Here is a 19068-nt window from a genome sequence, read left to right as displayed (position 1 = left end):
CCAACAAGCCATGTTAACCAATCAGGAGAAGGCACAGTGTGTCCTGTGGTACCATGAGATACGACCATCAACCACAGTACAGAGACACTTCCAGACAACATTTGGAAGGAATCCACCTGATGTCAAGAGCATTAAAGCCTGGTATGAGAAGTTCAAGAACACAGGATCGGTTGCTGACCTTCCGAGGTCTGGTTGACCAAGAACCTCAGCAGACAGGGTGGAAGCTGTGAGGCAGTCTTCTCTGCGAAGTCCGAAGAAATCGGTGCGCAGGGCATCGCGTGAATTACAGATACCAAAAAGCTCTCTCCATGACATTTTACACAAATGTTTATTGTTTCGTGCATACAAAGTGCAAATCGTTCAGGCCTTGTTGCCCAATGACAGTACACGTTGATATGACTCTGCGGTCGAAATGCTATCACGTATTAAGGACGATGATGGTTATCTCGGACGAATTGCCTTTTCCGACGAAGCGACCTTTTTTGTCAGTGGAGTAGTGAATCGCCATAATGTGCGCATTTGGGGTTCACAACCCCCTGGCGAGGTCATGGAGTGCACCAGAGGCAGTCCAAAGGTGAATGTTTGGTGCGTGCTATTGCACGATCAAATTATCGGTCATTCTTCTTCGCTGAGGCTACCATCACATCTGCAGTGTATCTGGACATGTTGCAACTGTATGCTGTTCTTCAGCTGCTTCAGTATCACCCCGATGTCTTGTTTCAGCAAGACGGTGCACCACCTCATTGGGATTTGGATGTCTGTGCCTATCTACCAAGCACGTGTACCAGATCTTGAAACCCTGCGGCAATGGATAACCACAGTCGTTGAATCGATCCCTCCAGTGATGTTGGCTAATGTGTGAACGGAAATTGAATATCGCCTAGATGTGCTACGTGCTACCAAGGGTGCTCATGTGGAAGTTTACTGATGTGTGAAAAAAACTTTGATAGTTTGTAAACAATTAGACACCAGTTTCATATTTGTATTTTACTTCTAGCCTGAGTTATCGATTTATGTAATCAGGGAAAGATTTTTCGGACACCCTGTATTACACATAGCGCACATTGGTTTGGATGTCTTTAAATTGTTGTTGCAGTATGATATGCCTAATATACAATCCTGTACACAATAGCTTGACTTTAACCAAACTCAAATGATTGGGATGTTGAAAGAAGTTGAAGTTAAATTAGTGTGGCTAAAACATTTAAGATTGCTTATGCAATTTTGAACTTTAAGCATCATGTCATTAAGCCCAAACAGCATTTCAAATGACAATAACAGCATTTCAAAGATTTAGTAGTAAATATCCACAAATGACCATAGTGGTTGAGGATCAGTATATTGCCCTATAGATGAGGACAGATTAATAACAGAAAGTATGGGGAATCAGAAGCACACACAGTGCACTACTGAATGCCAGATATTGCATTTTATCCTAGCCAGAATGTGCACAGGTGGCTTGTTCACATGACAACCAGTAGAGTGAGCCCCTTAATGGCTATCTATCACATACTATGATTCCTGTAATCCAGCGCTTTGTATAGACGAGAGCTTATGTCATTAGTGATTCCAGATATCTAAGCATCTGGAGAGAATAGGGAATAATCAGCCCTCCAACAACCTTGAAAAGCAAACAATCAAGTGTTCTTGTTTGAAGAAGCATAATACCTGACAAGTGAATGAAGGTTATCATTTAAGAAGGTTTAGTTATTTGTACATGTCATTATACCCGTAGTTCCTTACATTCACCTTCCAAAGGAAGTTAAGGGCTCCAGATTCTGCTTCATAAATGACAATGCTACATTACAGTAGCTGTCAATGAACTGTTGGAAAGAGAAGAAATTGCTGCATGGATTAACCCACTCAGTCCCACACCTAAATCCAACCTAACACACAAGATATTCTCCAGAAGCATCTAGCAACATACCACCAGTCACTAACAATGATTCTGGAAACGAAATGGATACTACAAGAAGAAAAACCTATGATTTCTCAAGAACGCATTAATGACTCTTTACGGAGCATGAACAGATGATGCACATTTTGAATTGCAGTCATAACTCCAACTGAGGCACACACTTTTCTTGCTTGCCAAGAGAACATTTCTGCCTTGAGAACTCGTTTTGAACTCATTTCACTTTTGCATCTTTTGGATTCCTTTCTTGGTTAGTGTTGTTAAATCTCTCCCTATAGTACTCCCCACATTATCATAAAGCACAGTTACATCTTTAAGATGTTACATTATGCTTTATATAGTTTTGATTTGAAATATGTTATGCAACATTACATGTGAAAAACCTGTCTCAACCTTAACTTCTCCATACAGTGTATTTTAAAATGTCAAAGGTAAAAAAACAGTATACCAATTAATCTAAAAATTGAAGCATCTTTTCTCTGGTTTAATTTCATTACAGATCACATTGTTAGAGGAATTTCTTCCTGCTTATACAATATTTTGGAAGCAAACAAAACTACAACAAAAGGCAAACTATCTAAGACTCAAACTGACCAGAAAGCTCAAGTAACAGAAAATTTTAGAATTTTAAATACCTTTCTTACCCCCAGTTGGAAAAATGAGACTTATAAAGCCATTAAGAGGTACATATAGGACACTGTCACCAAACAGTCTGATTTAGTGCCAATAATGGATAAACATAAAGTCAAAACACAATCATAAGATTTTCACCTTGGTTTTAGGTAAGCCCAACTAATTCTCGATAAGCCAGTTTAGCTTTCGTAGGCTAGGTTAGTTGAAGTTAGTTGATTATGGTAAGCACATAAGGGCTATCTGCTAAAGAGAGGTATGCTTTCATAAACAATTTTCTAAGGAAAACAGGCTTGCATTCATATGACACACAGGAAAAAAACACAAAAACCAACCATGCTGCCAGTCTATTTCATCTGGTATCAAACTCAGGTTGAACTCCAAGTATGTTTTAATCACTGGCCATTAGGAAGGCATTTTAGTTTTTGTAAAGAAAGATATAAAGTAACTGATACTCTCATTTCTTCCTTCATATTTTGAAAAAATAATTAAAATTGAGAATCCGTCTTCTATGGAACAGCATGTGGAGTATTTCCAGAGTTATGGGATCCTAACATCAAGAGAAGTATGCATTAATGTCCATTATTTGCAACTTCATTTAAGAACAGATAAACAATGATAATGCAGTGTGTTTCTTTTATATGCTACACCCATCACTTGTACCTGTTGATTACTTAACTAAAGAGAAAAATTATTTAGCCCATTAAAATTCTGCTGCAATAACTGGCATAATTGTCATGCTTTATAGGGTTTCATAATCAGATAAAATGCACTGTTTTTGTAACATTAAACAATTTTAAGTGTAAGCTTTTGATAAGCAAGATATTAAATATGATGATTATATGTACAATCTTAGACTGGAAACTTATTCCATTCATTTGGTTTTTTCTAGCATGAATAGCATTTTTTATATGCTCTTTTATCCATAGTTTTCACAAATCTTGCATTTAGCATTTCCCAAGCTTTCCAGACAGTCGAGCTTTTACTGTCACTTCTGAAAACATCACAGACAAAATCATAAAAAAACTCTCCGAACAGAATATACATGCCAAGACAAAAAAGGCCAGTGCTTCCAGCAAAAAATAATCCAACTGTAACGAAATTTTTTACATAAATATCTCACAATCCAACATACAAATGATTAAAATTTGGCATCAAAGGAATGAATAACTGGAGCTCCAATGCATCAGAAGCAAGCATCCTGAAGGTGAAACCACATTAAATAAACAAAACTTGATTTTAAAACAAAATTTCTATTATATTTTTAGTGCAACTTACATTCTTGATTGCAGTAATGCCTCTTTAAAGGGTTTGCTCTCATTTTGAAAGTATGCCGTAGTTTTAAAGAACTCTTGCTGAAAGCTTTGGACTGAAACCGAATGGATGAGCAAATCAAACAGGTTTTCAGTATTTGGGTCAGAGATATGTGCTGATTAGATGATAATAAAGTATAGTAACAGATGCTTTACAGCATCCAGTTTATCTGCATCAATGTAGCATGTTACACTGCCCTGTTATCCTAACTTGAATTACAATGCCTAATGCCTTGCTATTTAAAACATTTTTTTAAAAAAATCAGTTTTATGGTGTGTGCCATTTAAAATATTTTTAAATAAAAAAAATTATAATTTTGCAAAATTTAATTTTTTAAAAATCAGTTTTGAAGAAAATACGAAATCTGACTTCTTATACATTTTCTATATAGTTATATTTAGTTGAAATTTATATTTATTCCAAAAAAATCAAAAATGCAAAAAAAAAAAATGTCATTCCTGCATGACAAAATCGACTAATATACTTAAAGCTTGGGATATCTGTTAAAAAAATAAATAAGGATATTTCAAGGTTGAATTTGTTTTTCCATGTCATTATATGTTTCCCTTTGTGTTTTAATAACATGTAGCATTCTATAATACATAATTTTGTTGCATTTGGTATGCTGAAAGTATATTCACTAAATTAATTTACAAGTTTTCAGATGTTTAAAATACGTTAATAAAATTATGTGCAGTTTTATTACTTCAGGATCAAAATCTAATCATCACACACACACGAAAAAAAAAAAAGAAAAGAAAACCTTCATTGAACTGGAAATATTTTGTACTTTAATTTATGCTTTTAATTTTAATGCCTATATGCCAATATTTGAGGACCGCCACTATTTTCTAAAACATGAATTCTACAAGAGTATGTGAATAAGATCTCCTTTTGCAAAAAATCTGCATTTTCTAGAACACAAATTATGCAAATCAGTGAATAAGATCTCATTTTCAAAAAATTTGGAGTGATTATAATTTTTCATGAGAATCTGCATATTAGCGTTCATTTATTAACCTATTAATATCAAAAATCTCTTTCTAAATTGTAATTTCATTTTTGGTTACATACAAATTAAAATATTTCTTTTTAATTTATGTACAACCCTGAATTTTCAGAAAACATGATTTCAAGCTTTAAAATTAAAAATCTTGGTAATTTTTTACCATGTGACAGTCTACGACATTTTGGATTTTACTTTGGAATAAACTCTTATCAAACATAACAATAGGATTTGGAGACTACATAAAAAATTAGATTTCATAACCTTTATAAAATTGATTTTTAAGAATTTTGAAATCCTAAAACATGAATATTTGCTTCATTTGAACCCTTTCTGTAGTTGAAATTATTATGTCTACAAACAACACTTGCAAAAATAATAGCCATACAAGGACTTTCATGGACATGGTATATATTCTGAAGGGGGGAAAAACTCAAATTATTTCCCAAAGCCTCCAATTTCAATCCTCCTTTCACTTTATGGACAGCCCATTTCACAAACAGCTCATTTTACAATTGATCAAGCCAAAAAAAAAATTCTAGTGTGACCCCTCTTGCCTTGATGTCTTGCTATCTAAGAATTAATCCAACTGTAACAAATTCATTAGTATTTCAAATATTCGCTCTTGAATTTTTTGTTTTTACTTTTTCTTGGAGCTATTGTAAAGGAAAGGAGTTCAGAAAACTTGTATGTAGGGACCTAAGAGTTTTAATAATACATCTGACGATAATTATAAACGTATGTTATACATAAAATTTTAAAACAAAAATTTTCATTTTATTCTCACAGAAGTTTATCAAATCAGATAACAGTGAAATTGCCTTTCAAACTTTCATCAAACTGTTTCAAAATTTTAGTATGATTCTCAATTACAAATTTTAAAAGTTACAGCGCTTTAATTTTAAATCGTTAAAACTTTCCTGGTGATTTACTTAAGGATTGGTTAGTGAGGAAAAAGTATAAAATAATATTTTGGGAATTTTCCGTTACCTACCTTTTTTTTTTTTTTTTTTTTTTTTTATATATATATCTGTCTTCCATTTTCCTGAGACAGCAGTCTCTTAACAGATAATGACTTAAACTAATAAGGTATGTTTAATTAGGTATGCTTTACAATATTACCAATTAAAGATAGTACATATTTAAATAAATAACTCAAACATACAAAACAAAAGTAGGGAAACTTATGTCTGTTAAGTTCAATTCATTCTGTTGGCCAACCTAAAATTTCCACTGGTGTGACCTATGAGCCAAGGCATAAACTGTGCTGAAACCCTGCAGAGCTCAGTTCTTTTTTCAATTTTCGAGATAAATTAATTCTAGATAAAGTGCATTCGAGGCCAAATAAGATGAGCTAGGATTCTTTTATTTATGAAACTGAACCATAAATATGGCAGAAAATTCTTTTTATGTCGTAACATTTTATTTTAATAAAAGTAAAACCTGGAAATGTACACTAACAATATCTGTCTTTGCCTGGATGGCAAGAAAAGCACCTACCCCCAAATCCAAATCTTACACGGAATGCAATAAATTTATTACAGCATGTCTAGGAGAACATTTGTTCTCAATACTAGTGGTGATCATGCTGGTCACCATCGATTTGGTATTGGCAGTTTCAGCTACCTGTGGTTTACAACAGAATAAAGATGAGAGCCACTATTTTTATTCATAAATGAGCTCCAGATTACAATGGACCTGATATAGTGAAATATGAAGATAAATGGCTCAAACACACCCAACATCATTGACCTGCCAAGGGAAGAAGCATCTACAGACCTTTCAGAATGATGTAATTAACTATGGGGAATGAAAATGGTAACATACAGAAAGCGTTGCACTTATATTCTCAACTTACAGATTGATTCTTGGATTTGGGAGTCTTATTTTTCCTCTGTGACTCTCTCTCCTTTACATTTATAACCACATCTGTGCATGAACATGACTAAAAAATTTTAACTCTTCTTTGTTTTCATTTAGAAGATTATTTTTCCTCTTTACTCTCCCTCCTTTACAGTTATAATCATATCTGCAGCTGATCCTAAAAAAATGAAATCTTCTCTGTTTATGCACCTAATTTTCTCTGTTAAGATTTTTTTCCCATGCTCTCACACTATATCTAGCATTCTTTTTTCTTGGTAATGCTTTGACCATTTCACCTTCTTTCACTGGTGTGCTGGGAAAGAATGGTTTTTGTTTCTACCATTCCTTGAAATAGCACATTACACTATATGTTTAGACAGAGCTAGGCTTTGTTCTTTTTAGTTTTTGAGTGGAGCTGTAATTCCAGCTGGCATGCCAAATAAGATAAGGTTAGATTTATTACATTATTTAGTTATTTGCAATTAATTTAGCTTCATTAAATTTTGTATTGCTTATTTTAATTATTTGTTCTTTTATTACTTTGTCTAGGTTAGTTTGAAGCGTGTGTGTGTGATTATGGCAAAGCCTCGAGGGCTATCTGCCTAAGAGGAGGGATGCCTTCGTGGAGGACTTTCTAAGGGAAACTGACTCGTATATACGTTACACATGGGGAAAACCACGAAAACGCCCATGCAGCCAGCCCGTTCGCGGGATTCGAACCTCAGACCGAACTACCAGTGTTCAGCGACTTTACCGCTCGGCCGCTGGTGGGCCGTTAGTTTGAAGCAGATATGAAAAATGTATAATGCCTTCACCAGGACTCAAACCTGGATCTCTCAAATACGTGCCAAATGTGCTACCATTACAGCACAAAAGCATGCAGGATGGAGTGAGAAAATACCTTATGATTTTACAATTATGTTAATTCATTAATATTTGACTATTTAGTAGTTCAGCTTTTCTGATGATGTTCCATAAGACTCAGACACCTCTAATTTTAGAAATTAGCCCTGCTATGAACATTTATGCAGTGTGGATGTTTAGATCATAGTAAGAAAATTAAGATTTAAACTAAAAAATGGAGAAAAAATAAAAAAATCAAACAAAGCACATAAGAACAATTAATCGCTTTTTGACACTGATTATTTAGCTGAATGAGGTCTTTTAAGTTTATCTAAATTTTGTCATCAAATCCACAATGCTGTGTTTTTAGAATACTTGATCATTTTCCTTTAATTTCTTTCCCACAGAGAAGCAATACTTTAGTGAATTCATTTTAAATTCAAAAAAATTCCACCACTCGCATACTATTTTGAAGAAGTGAAATGCCCATAAGTTGTACCACCCATTTATCAAGATAAGTGTAGATGCAGAAGTTTTCAGTACTTAGCTTTGTGGTTGGGCAGTCTTATTATTTGTAAATTTTACTAATTATATCTGAGAAGTGTGGATATCAGGTGTTAATGGGTTTTCATTTGGTGGACTTCTGATCTTCTACTTACTGTAAAAGCATTTAAGCATAGCTATTGAAAAAGTAACTGAAACAAGTTTTCAAACACAGTAAACACTAGAAAATAGCTTTGTTAAAATAATCACCTTAATAAGTTTTTTTTTTTTTTTTTTTTTTTTTTTTTAAGGAAATTCTAAATATCAGAAAAATATTTCCAATTAAATGTACATTCCAAACACCAACTTAGCACATTTGCTTCAAACCAAGACCATATTTTACGTTTTTAGAATAAATTTTAAAAAGTACTGTAGATGAATAAAAAGTGTAACATACAGTGCCTCACAAAAGTGTTCATACACTTATGATTTTCATTGAAATAGGGCTCTATCCATTAATTAAAAGTAAACTTTCTGAATGAGATTTTAATAATAACATCTATAATCTATTCTTAACAAAATTACATTAAATAATTTTAAAATATAGTGAAACTTTATTTTTAAGAAATTAATAATCAAAAAATGACAAACATTTTATTTCAGAAAAGTCTTCGTATACACTTCAAAAAAATCTTAACATATTAGTAAATATTTTCATTTTTCATTAAATTAATATTTAGTAGGATACCCTTTAGCATCCACAACAGTTTTTAAAGTCTGGGAATAGATTTTACTAGTTTTTTTGTAATTTCCGTATCAATGTTGATCCATTCTTCCATCATGGCTGTTTTGAGTTCGCTTTTCGTTTTGATGTCGTGTTTTCGTACTCTAACCTCCAGTTCTTTCCAAATCTGCTCTATGGGGTTTAAATCTGGTGACTGAGGTGGTGCTTTCAAAACCTGTGAACAATTATAGAGACACCACAGGCGAATGTTTGACAGCCGTATCCTTAGGACCGTTATCATGATTAAAAATAAAGTTGTTTCCAATACCCGAATTTTGGGCTGATAATTTTAAATTGTCTCTTAAAATATTTAAATAAAGAGAATGATTCATTATACCATCAATAAATACCAAATTACCTAGTCCTGATGCCATGCACCCCGACACAAGAACACCTCCACCGCCACGCTTAACTGCTCCAACTAAGTTCTTAGAATGAAGTTCCTCATTTTTTCTTCTGCATACAGTTATTCCACTATCGGAACCAAAAATGTTAAATTTGCTTTTGTCAGCAAATAGGACATTATTCCAGAAGTTTTCCAGTGTATTTATCATTGATTTTGCGAAAAAGCCTAAGCTTTCTGTTTTTCTCACTAACAAAAAAATTTTTATGGGCAGAACGCCCATGTAATCCAACTTCTCCGAGAACTCATCGAACAGTTTCAGTTGAAATTGAAGTAGAAAACTTTGCATTAAATTCAGCAGAAACTTTTACAGCACTCAAATGTGGGTTTTTCACTAATTTTCTAACGATAAATTTCTCATCACGTTTAATTAACTTTCTCTGTTGATCTTTTCTTACCTTGTTTTCAATCCGATTTTCTTCTTTAAAGCGTTTTATCACATACTACACTGTAGAATGGGATAAATTAATTTAGTGATATTGAGTTCCCACTACTATGGTGAAAAATTATCACTTTTCGAATGCTGTTTGTAATTTCTTTATGACTGTGACGCATTTTTCAATAATAGAATATTATGAAGTAAACTATAAAAATTTAAAGCAAATGATTTTTTAAATGCCACAACACAAAAATTTTTGAAAAGCGGCAAACGATAATTCTAATTTTGATTTTATCCAAAAATATTTCAGTGTATGAAGACATATGTGAGATAAAATAATTGTCATTTTTTTATTATTAATTTCTTTAAAATAAAGTTTCGCTACATCTAAAAAATATTTCATGTAATTTTGTTACGAATAAATTATAGATGTTATTATTAAAGTCTCATTCAGAAAGTTTACTTTTAATTAATGGATAAAGCCCTACTTCAATGAAAATCATACGTATACAAACACTTTTGGGAGCCACTGTATATGCAATAAAATTGTAGATGAATGTTTGATAACTGATTAGAAGTCATTTAATTCAGATTAGAATAAACAGCTAGCTAGCTAATCAAATACAATCTTTTACTATGGTATAGACAGAAAATTTTTTTTTTTAATTAATGGTATAATATTATCTATTTGTTTCCCAGCATACCAGTAGTTGATGCAGGCCCAAACTGAAATCTTTGAATTGGGTATGGCTATTGTAATTAGCAGTAGCTTTGCAGTTCATATACATAGTAATAGCGGTGTGATTTATTTAGTATTTAAACCATGTAATTATTTTATACAGCATGACGATTAAACTCCTTCTCATTCTGCAATTTTATTATTAAAATACTCGATTATAAGGCCCTACCAAATTTTAGAACAAAAATATGGCAAAAAAAAGGGTGTCTTATTTTTGAGTAAATACAATATTAACCTGCTATATGAGAATTTTACTTTCAACTTGTTAGTACTTCTTTAAGCATCTCCTTTCAAACCAACACCTTTCAAACTTCTTTTTTTTTTTTTTTTTTTTTTTTTTATTTTATTTTAACGTATAAGAAAGGCATACTAAATAATAGAAATGGACGTTCTCACTATTTTAAAATATTTATTTCTTTCATTAGGGAGAAAAATACTTGACTGAATGCAGGATTTAAAAGAGTTACATTGCAAATATAACAATGCATATGTTAGGAAATAAACTTCTTTGAATAAAAAAATGGTTATGATAACATCAGTTGTTGAAACTAGCAGCAGTAGATCTCTAGTAGCTTGTTCAAGTTAGCAGTTTTAGTTTTGAGGATATTTTTCTCTTAAATCTGGACATCTATAAAAAATCAAAAAGCTTATTTTCTTACAACTTTTGTTGCTCGTGAATCTATGAGCTGTTTAAAAATATAAATTCTAAAAACTTTACTGTTTTGACATTTCTATGAAATATATTTCCAGAATAACCAAACAGATGAAGGTAAAGAAAATTTTTAAACCTCAAACCTTTCAGTTTCATTCAACAAAACGTAAATTCTTTCACTGTTAAACTTAATCACGGATAAATTCTTCAATTTAAATGTTATATTTAATGAGTCTGTTAAGCACTAACAAAACGAGTTACTTAAAAGTAATTAACTTACTTCTTGATTTTAGTTCATATTTTGCTTTCTTTAATCATATATCTAACTGATACAAACTAAAATACATTCAATTTATAATATATCCAATTGATAAGTTTTTTTAATTAATAAAAGATGCTTGAATTACATTAACAGGAATTATTTACATTAACGGGAACAAAATCCTTTTTCTTGTTTTTTTTTTTTTTTAATGATGCTTTATAAATTTCCATTTATTTATTTTATTTTTAATCTTGCTTTCTGATATTTTTAAGAAAAAATACTTTCAGGTGTTAGATCATAATCTAAAGTTTTGAGATTCCAATATTTTTCTTATACTCTTTCTTTCTTATTATAGACAAATGTGCTGCTCTCATTATCAAGCTATGTGTTTTCAATAAATAATAATTCTTTTTAATGACCATATCTCACTTTGATATTGATGTAATTCAAGTTTTCTTATAGAAAATAAAATATTGCATTATGAGAAAAGTAAATCTGCAAATGAAACTGCTGTAGCTATGCATTGTTATGTGTCATGATATGGATAAAGTCTTGTGAACATGTGCATACACATACTATTCATAAAAGTTTGGGGAAATGGTTTTTTTTTTTTTTTTTTTTCTTTTTTTCAAAAACTTCTGTGTAATACTGACAATGATGAAATTTCTAATGCAAACAGATTTTTAAATATGCAGTGTTTTATCAATTAACAGCTTTCAAATGATAAGGTATACATGCTGAAAATTTTAGTACTAGATAAAAGAACAGCGATCTCAAAGCATCAAACATCTATAAGTAACTTGTTTACTGCATCATGAATAGCTGTGTTATACTTAACTTGTGCAATGCCAAATTTATGTAATTCTTTGATCTCTTACCTTTAAAAAATCACAAATTTCACAAATTTGGCATGGTACATGTTAAACATTATGTATGTAACATTATATGTTACATTTTTGTTATTACAAGTTCATTTCGCTTTTCATGAAGCTTCAGGTATTAAGGCTGTTGTCATCTAGACTGAACCAACATTTATGTTTGGCACAAAGTGGCACTTGTTTAACAGAAAAGTACAAAAGTGGTTTATTTTTACTTTATTTTTTAAATTTTTTGACAGTGATAAACCATCATGTAACAGTTTAACGATTCAAGAAATCTTTAAACAATGACATTACTAATATTACTTTCAATAAATAGAAAATTAAACAATATATTTTTAATACTGGACCAAAAAATGATGCCCATTTATGATAGTGAAAGGGAAGATATGTGTTAGAAAATTAAATCAAATGGTTTATATAACTTTTTAAGGAACTCATTAGGAAGATAAAAAAAGGATATAATTTCAATAAAAATATTTTAATTCCCTTCTCCTCTCTATAATAGAAATTCAATATAATTTCAGATTATAAAACCAACAGTGTATTTAAACACATCTTCATGAAAAAAAGTCATTTTTTATTACATTAAAAAGTTTAAAAATACGCTATTTGATAAATTATTACATCAAAGTTCTTTTAAACCTCTCAAATGTGTATAATCATGCCCTATTCTTATCACAGTGAGTCAACAAGTACTACAAAAAAAAAAAAAAAAAATGCAGTTTTGTGCTCTACATTTAAATTCTTTCTATAAAGTGACCAATGTTTTAGTCCTGTGTATACATATTTGTAATCTATATCTGAAAAAAGAAAAAAACTTACATTTGTAATGTAAAATCTTATTTTCCTACAGGACACAGACTAACTTTTTATATATATTTAACATAATGATATACAGAAAATTAAAAGTACATAAATCTTGTGAATTCAGAAACTTCCATTAAAGGCTATTAAAACATTATCTAGTAAATATTCATTTGCATTTTTTACTTTCTAAATCAATATATTTCATCCAATGAAAGGCAATGCTTTGGAAGAGAAATACATGAATGTATAACTAGGCAAAAATATTTTAAACCTACATCAATTCAAGGTTGTATGCATGTAAAATAATTAAAAAAACTATTTTACATGCCTACAACTTTAATATAAAATACAGCAGCTAACTTTATGCCATAATGGTTGCTCACAATTTTTTGTTTTCTTTCTGACATTAATATTTCTAATATATTTCTGTATTAAAATTTCTGTACTTGCATATTATTGCAACCACCTTGGCACAGTTTGGCAAATTTTATCGAAGGAAAAGGAGAATTATTTTTATTGTAAAACATTATATTTACATACATATGCTACATTTCAACTACATATTTATTCCAAAAGGCAATGAGTAAACCTAATTACGAATTACATTTATTACATTTATTTATGGACGAATTACAGTTCTTTAATCGGAAAAGGGAGGAAATTTGGAAATATATCTGCAGTACTTTATAGCATTTTGTATTTAGCTTCATTGTGTGTTGTGTGAAAGAGTGTTGATTAATTTTTGGATCCCACAGCGCTATCTAAAGTGAATTCTAAATTTTTATTGCATTTATCTGATAATCAAAAAGAATTGCTTGAATGGTGTATGAGTGTAGGATTAATTGTGGATAAGTATGAATGTCTAACATGTGTGAATGAAATGAGATTGTGTGAAAGGAAGGATATTACTGATAAGTTTGAATGGCGGTGCAAGAAATCTGGTGAAAATGGACATTTTGTGAAACGGAGTGTAAGGAAGGGTACGTGGTTTGCTGAAAGTCGTTTGAGTATGGGTGAAATTTTATTAATTTCTTATTACTGGGTGAACAGACTGCCAGTTGACTACTGGATTATTGAATCTATAAGAAAAATTTATCCGCCATGCAATCAAGATTCTGAAGAAGATTAGGTAAGTTAGTATTTTTAATCATTTGAAGATATTATTTTTATGCATGTAAGGAATAAATAAATTAATATGATATTATTGGAAAATTGTTATTAGCAATGAATTAGTTTAAACTAATTAGGATTGTAAGCTAATTTTTATTAATTTAATGTATGTGCTTATTTATATTTTAAGTAGTGTTTTTTAATTTAATTATATTTTAATTTAATGATCATGATTTTGTGAGTTATATGTTTGTAGTACTTTGGAATACGTTTGAGTAGAAGTAAATGTGCATGGAAAGAATTTAAATATTTGACACTAAGTATTTGGAACCATTTTTAATGTTTGCGTTATAAATTTGCAGGTGACATTTATAATAGATAATTTAGAGGGACTACGTTTTGACTACTTTGGAATACGTTTGAGTAGAAGTAAATGTGCATGGAAAGAATTTAAATATTTGACACTAAGTATTTGGAACCATTTTTAATGTTTGCGTTATAAATTTGCAGGTGACGTTTATAATAGATAATTTAGAGGGAAAAGTTTTTGGATATTTTATTTATTTTATACGTGCAAATGTTAATCCTTGGAAAGAGTATATAATTTTTCGCGATCAGGTAATTTCATATATGTCCTTTTTACCGAATTTAAAGATTCACAAAATTTTCCTGCATTTTCGTGAAATTTTTCCAATTTATGAGAAAAAAGCAGTGTACATGGATATAGTGAAGAGTGTGCGCAATGCCATTTTTGTGCAATTCTGGGATGTTTTTTTAAGGAAAAATAAGTCGACGTGTACATGGTTTAATTATATTTTAATTAAATGATAGTTATTTTGTGAATTATATGTTTGTAGCAATTTCGAATACGTTTCAGTAGAAGTAAACGTGCATGGAAATAATTTCAATATTTGACACTAAGTATTTGCAACCATTTTTAATGTTTGCGTTATAAATTCGTTGGTGACATTTATAATAGATAATTTAGAGGGAAAAGTTTTTGGATAGTTTATTTTATACGTGGAAATGTTCATCCTTGGAAAGGGTATATACTTTTTCGCGATCAGGTAATTTCATAATGTGCTTTTTACCAAGTTTAAAGATTCACAAAATTTTCCGGCAAATTTTTCTAATTTATGAGAAAAAAGCAGTGTACATGGATAAAGTCAAGAGTGTGAGCAATGCCATTTTTGTGCAATTCTGGGATTTTTTTTAAGTAAAAATAAGTCGACGTGTACATGGTTACTGTGTATGTGCGATTCTGAAAAACGCGGCAAGGAGTTTGCGATTCTGCACTTTTTCCCAATTTTGCAGTTAATATTTGTCAAGATTAAGCAGCTTTGTTCCATAAAATTTCTAGCATAAGTGTAATTCGGCTAGCATATTGCTGGAAAAAGTGTTGAGTAAATAAAAAGAAAAGAAACATGCCTTTACTTCGTGAAGACAAAATGGCGCCGGAAAAAAAAAAGTAAAAGTTTGCTGTAGCAGAGTTGGTCGCCAAATTTTCGCCAAGTTACCATAATCCAAAGATTAACCCTCCTTCTTAATTTTCAAGCAATAAAGTTCAAAAAAGAAGGGGAAAATCCACAAGTAAAAATGATAATTCTACAGAAAGGTTGGGGGGAAGAAACTATTAATAAACTTGAAACTTGCTTTAAATTTTTTTAATATGTCAACTTTACGAAATAACTTTTTGAATTAAAAATTCATCACATAAGTGGAAATTGTTATTATTGATGGTACAAGTGGCAAGATTTGGGGCTAGTAATATTTCAATTAAATTCCGTGTTGTAATTTACAATATACAGCATAAGTGTTTATTTGGCGAACATAACCTTCTTTAAAAATTTTATGATTTGTGTGTGTGATTATGGCAAAGCCTCGAGGGCTATCTGCCTAAGGAAGGATGACTTCTTGGAGGACTTTCTAAGGGGAACTGACTCGTATACACATTTCATGATTTGAATAGCACAGTATATGTACTGTAGGTATTTTGCTTAATTAATATAACTTGTTTTTCACAAGATCTATATAAAAATAACCCCAGAATTCACAGTAAACTCTCTACATATTTTATATATATCCATGGTGTATATTTTTAGAAGACTTGGAGGAGGAGAGAAAAAGGGGGACAAATGTTAATATCTTATTTCATTTCTTTTACCATACTAAATAAAAGGTACTGAATAAAAAATATCACCTAAAACTTTACAAAAATTCAAAAGAGACAACAATTTCCATATAACATAATAAATTTCTTTGTAAAATGTATATTGTATTTGAGAAAATAATTTATGACAAAATCAAAAACTTTAGATCTGAAAAGAAGTAAATTGCCAAATACATATCACATATACAAATGATTATTTGACGAAGAATTCAATGGTTTTTAGATTAGCAAAGTACTGAGAATTGCTTTCAAATTAACCATACAGTTTCTATTACTACCTTAAATGTCCTAAACATACACACACACACACACAAAAACAAAAAACAAAAAAAAAAGAGAGAGAGATAACACAGCATTAATATTAATTAAAACCTTAAAAATACTGTGAAATTGCATTGATGAGATAAATAAGGAAATATGGCTGGAAATGCATAAAAGAATGCATATAAATATTATACGAAAGAAATATTACTTAAAGATTCAGGAGCAGCCTGAAACATTAAGTCAAATGATGGGCTGACTTTTAACAGTCATTTAACTTAATGAAAATGCCATCAATGTAAATTATTATTCCTATTTACTATTACTGGTAAGTAAATGTTTTAATTCAAAAATGATTTATCCAACCGATTTAGAGCAATTTTAATTTTCATGTATAGTACTGTATTTACTCGACAGTATGACCCCCTTTTATGGCTACACATTTTTTCTAAAATTTGGTAAATGTAGAATGAGATGATGGAATTTAACCATATAACATACAGTAATTAGCCACCCAGACGATATAATGGTTAGGAGAGCCTGACGGCGATAACGAAGGGCCCGCCCGGAGAAGGAATAGATGTAAAATTGTCTGTCCCTTCATGGGAGGTAACAGCGGCTGCCTATTAGGTGTCCCCAGAATAAAATGGCAACCACTTCTGGCCTCAGCAACGGCCAATGCCATTATAGACAAGTGATTGCCATTGGAAAAATAAAATACAGGAATTATGTTGGTTAACTACTGTATAAATTACAGAGGTTATTACCCTTCACAAGAACTAAAAAACTACTGCTAAACAGCCACTTCCAGCATAGCAATTTTAATTTGGACATCCATCTACAATACTCATTACTGGTATGACTGAAAAAAAGCAGGTAATAATATACAGTCGCTCCCAAAAGTGTTCGTACACTTACGATTTTCATTGGAATAGGACTCTATCCATTAATTAAAAGTAAACTTTCTGAATGAGATTTTAATAATAAGATCTATAATCTATTCATAACAAAATTACATGAAATATTTTTTAAATATAATGAAACTTTATTTTAAAGAAATTAATAATCAAAAAATGATAAACATTTTATCTCACTAAAGTCTTCATACATTGAAATATTTTTGGATAAAATCAAAATTAGAATTACCGTTTGTCGCTTTTTTTAATTTTTGCATTGTGGTGGCATTTAAAAAATTGTTTGCTTTAATTTTTTATTGTTTACTTCATAATATTCTATTTATTACTGAAAAATGGGTCGCAGTCGTAAAGAAATTACAAACAGCATTCAAAATTGATAATTTTTCACCACAGTAGTGTTAAATCAATTCGAAATATCGCTAAATTAGTTAATTTATCAAATTCTACAGTGCAGTATGTGATAGAATGCTTTAAAGAAGAAAATCGTATTGAAAACAAGGTAAGAAAAGGTTGACCGAGAAAGTTAGCTAAACGTGATGAGAGATTTATCATTAGAAAATTTGTGAAAAACCCATATTTGAGTGCTGTAAAAGTTTCTGCAGAATTTAATGCAAAGGTTTCTGTTTCAATTTCACCTTAAACTGTTCTACAAGTTCTTAGAGAAACTGGATTACATGGTGTTCTGTCCGTAAAAAAAATTTTTTTAGTGAGAAAAACAGAAAGCTTTGGCTTTCATTCGCAAAATCAATGATAAATACACCCGAAACGTACTGGAATAATGTCCTATTTGCCGACGAAAGCAAATTTAACATTTTTGGTTCCGATGGTCAAATAACTATATGGAGAAGAAAAAAATGAGGAACTTCATTCTAAGAACTTAGTTGGAACAGTTAAGCATGGCGGTGGAGGTGGGGTGCATGGCCGCATCAGGACTATGTAATTTGGTATTTATTGATGTCAAAATGAATCATTCTCTTAATTTAAATATTTTAAGAGACAATTTAATATTATCAGCCCAAAATTTGGGTATTGGAAATAACTTTATTTTTAATCATGATAACGAGTCTAAGTATATGGCTCTCAACGTTCACCTGTAGTATCTCTATAATTGTCCACAGGTTTTGAAAATACCATCTCAGTCGCCAAATTTAAACCCCATAGAACACAAATAGCCATGATGGAAGAATGGATGAATATTTATACAGAAATTACCAAAAAAAACTTATAAAATGTATTCCCAGATGTTTAAAAGCTGTTGTAGATGCTCAAGGATATCCTACTAATATTAATTTAATGAAAAATGAAAATATTTACTAATATGTTAAGATTTTTTTTAAGTGTATGAAGACTTTCGTGAGATAAAATGTTAGTCATTTCTTGATTATTAATTTCTTTAAAATAAAGTTTCGCTTATTTTAAAAATATTTCATGTAATTTTGTTACAAATAGATTATAGATTTTTATTAAAAATCTCATTCAGAAAGTTTACTTTTAATTAATGGATAGAGCCCTATTTCAATGAAAATCGTAAGTGTACGAACACTTTTCGAAGCCATTACTGTTGTTAATTTTTCTGTCTAATATTATTGCTAAATTCATTACTTCATAAGGTAGTTTGCCTTTCATTCTAATCAGAACCGTTCTTTAAA

The 19068-nt window shown here is 30.6% G+C and overlaps 1 protein-coding gene across 1 annotated transcript in view; it reads right to left on the bottom strand.

Annotated features, from left to right (window-relative positions):
• LOC118193926 (eukaryotic translation initiation factor 4E type 3-like) overlaps positions 1-19068 on the bottom strand; it is a 77258-nt gene that overhangs the window by 57271 nt on the left and 919 nt on the right. The window lies entirely within an intron of this gene.

This window comes from Stegodyphus dumicola, chromosome X1, assembly GCF_044657685.1.
Source record: "Stegodyphus dumicola isolate Sdum_Otavi_A_Nest chromosome X1, ASM4465768v1".
Taxonomy (NCBI): domain Eukaryota; kingdom Metazoa; phylum Arthropoda; class Arachnida; order Araneae; family Eresidae; genus Stegodyphus; species Stegodyphus dumicola.
The sequence above is the reverse complement of the archived record's forward strand: the minus strand, read 5'-3'. Positions and strand labels throughout refer to the sequence as shown.